This window comes from Rattus norvegicus, chromosome 6, assembly GCF_036323735.1.
Source record: "Rattus norvegicus strain BN/NHsdMcwi chromosome 6, GRCr8, whole genome shotgun sequence".
Lineage (NCBI taxonomy): Eukaryota > Metazoa > Chordata > Mammalia > Rodentia > Muridae > Rattus > Rattus norvegicus.
In genome coordinates, this window is record NC_086024.1 from 115594542 (window position 1) to 115597686 (window position 3145).

A 3145-nucleotide genomic window follows, 5' to 3' on the forward strand; every position below is an offset into this window, starting at 1 on the left:
TCTGATAACCATAACTCATGAATTTTGAATGTACAAAGTACCTATTTTTGCATGCATGTCTATGCCACACAGTCCTGCAAATAGTTATGACACATGCTTACAGTTAGGATGTCTGAGTTACCAGAAACATAAATGGCCCCGGTTCCTCAACTTCCTCCTTTATTACTAGTACCACCCGTTGCTTCTAGTCCACTCTTCTTTGCTGGAACTGCATTTAGTCCTTCAGCAATATTGCCTGGGTGCCTGCCTGGTGATGGGCACTGTTTGTATCCATCTTTGTTTGGATAACAAAGAACACCAACGACAAAGCTACCTGTTCTCACAGATGAGACCCCGTCCCTTCTGCTCTTTTTGCTGACCCCACACTCGCAGTGTGCTGTGAGCAATATGTGTAAGTAGATTCATATTGATTTACCATAGGTCCAAAACGACAGGACCAATCCACCATGAACTAAAACTTCCTTCTTCGTAGTTGATGACTTCAGGTATTTTGTTACAGCAACAGAAAGCTGACACACTTGTTAACTCACCTATCATTGTGTGACACCATCCTGTTCTCATTCCCTCTAAATGGTTTTTTCAAGTATGGCAGTCCTCCATCTTTTAAAGATTTCAAAGCTTTCAAAATCTGGAGCTCTGGTAAGCAGATCTCTATAGGGGTACCACACAGATGCCAGCAAGACTCTGCCTCACTGAGGACTTTCACACTCACTGGCAGCTGAATTGCCACTATATTCCACAAATACATCCCTTCTTGGGCGTACGTCTTTTCCCACAAACTTAAACAGCTATGAAATACCCTCCCATCCTCTCCACCCTTCTAGTCATCCACCCAATGGGCAGGTCTAACAGTTTAAACTTTTGAGCTGCTACCTAGGCCTGCTCTGGCTAAGGTTATATTTCCTGAGCTTGGAACTTTCCTCTCAAACGGAGCCCATACCTACAGGCGCAGACAGAAACCCAAATGGGATAATCATTCAAACTCAAGAATCCAGAGAAAACCCATTAATGGTTCACTTGCCTTTTCCAAGATTTTAATAGTCTGTCTTATAAATTTAGCATTATGACCATGGGTAGCTATTAAATCTTTACGTTTTAATATTATGATATAGAAGGGATAGCAATAATTTATTTCATTGGATTAAATTAAACCACCTAAGCATGCAAAATATAATGTAATCAATACATTTTATGTTGTCTGGAAGAGACGTTATCCTTAAGTTCAGGTCCCTAAGAACTAAAGAAGGGCCATCGATCAACAGTAGTGGCCTCAGTGACAAGAGATGGGTGCTCTGAGGTCAGAGCTGAGGATTATTGGCAGCAAACCACGGGCATGTAGGTCTGTCATCTAGAGTCACTCTGGACTGAACGAAGATTGGGCAGCAGGCCCAGCATCTCTCTAGGACTCACTCTGAAATGAGCCAATCAGCCGGATCCCATTGCGTATTTTATTTTAAGTGACAAATAGCAAGTTACTCATCTTCTGAACCATGGGATGATGGGAAGGGCTCCAAAACCCAAAAACATACCTGAAAATGAAAACATTTACTTTCAGTCTCCCCCACACCCTGCCCACTTCACTGTACTGCTGAAACAGTAACAAGTGTCCGCTGACCTACAGTGAGGGAATAAACATGGCACTGTCACAGAGAAAGCAGATAGGAACAATAATACCAACCAACCAGAGCTCCCAGGGACTAAACCACTCTCCAAAGACTACACATGGACAGACCATGCAGGCTCCAGCTGATTGTGTAGCAGAGGATGGCCTTGCTGGGCACCAATGGGAAGAGAAGCCCTTGGTCCTGCCAAGGCTGGACCTCCCAGTGTCAGGGCAGAGAGGTGAGAAGAGGTGGGTGGATGGGTGGGGGAACACCCTTATAGAAGAAGGGGGAGGGTGTATGAGATAGGGGGCTTATGGACAGGAAACCGGGAAAGGGGATAACATGAAATGTAAATAAAAAATATCCAAGAAAAAGAAAAAGAAAGCAGAGAGGAGCCATCTGGATAAATTCATGCTGTGACCAATGTGAGTACAGAGTCCTAGGTGTAAAGTCCAAAAGAGCCACCCTAGAGCAATTAGATCAGTGTCAGATTGGGGAGGGGGCCGTGGATTGAGAAAAGGCTTTACTGAAGGGGTGGAGTTCAGAAATGTAGCCTTACTGGCTGTAACAATGGAAGTAATCATAGTAAGTATACTAGTAAACACAGGAAGGAACCACGGACTTGAAGCTGTGACTGGCAGTAGACTGGCCTATCAGAAGGAAAGGAATTGACGTTGGAACGGAGATCAAGTGATAATTGGATATACCGTTTTCTGATGTGCAGATGGGTCTATCCTGACACAAACTCTTAAGCACAGAGAACAAATTGTTTTAGATGCCACCCTTGATTTAGAGCAAGGTTCCTCAAAGTCAAGCTAGCTGGAGACTGGGGTAAATAGACTATGTCAGGTACAAGGAAAGAATTAAGAAGGCGTAGGATGGATGGTTAGAAATGGAGATGTCTTTCTTTTGTGTCCGTTAAATGAATCACTCAGGGGTGTCTACTGGGCTTATGTGGCACATATGAAAAAAACACAAAGAAAGACTCCTACAGTAAGAATAGGAAGCAATAAGGAAGACACGCTGCTTTAGGGAATGTCAAAATCAGGAAGAATAATTCTGTTCGTAGGGTAACCACATTGGTTGAACATAAAATGTCTTACTTGTTTTGAACACAGAAACCACAGGCAAGTACATATGTCTACAAAATGATATCACCAAACATACAGATAATTTGAATGACTCTTGGGAGCTTAGGTTTTCAGTGCACACTAATAATTAACTTATTTTTTTTATTTATTAGACTGATATTCCTTATCTTAAGGAGAGCAGAGCAACCACCGGGCAAATTATTAAATCAATGATGTAACTTCTCTTCTGTGACTTTAGCTAAGTTTACTGGCTCAGAACATTAATATGTCTAGTGTGGGAACAAATGGAAGGTTTGAGTCTTGAATTGCAAAAGATGGTGCCATTTGTTTGTCTATGGAGAGTGGGCTCTTTGGACACAGAAGCAGGATTTCATTCCAACACTATGAAGATTATTAAACAGATATATTATTTTGTATTGACAGAAATATTCTACTTGGCACATGAGGCCA

The 3145-nt window shown here is 42.2% G+C and overlaps 1 long non-coding RNA gene across 1 annotated transcript; it reads left to right on the forward strand.

Annotated features, from left to right (window-relative positions):
* Positions 1 to 1702: 1702 nt before the first annotated feature.
* Positions 1703 to 2913, forward strand: LOC134479242 (uncharacterized). The gene is made up of 2 exons (XR_010052315.1): positions 1703 to 1842; positions 2848 to 2913. It is a non-coding gene; the product is annotated as an uncharacterized LOC134479242 (long non-coding RNA).
* The last annotated feature ends 232 nt before the right edge of the window (positions 2914 to 3145 follow it).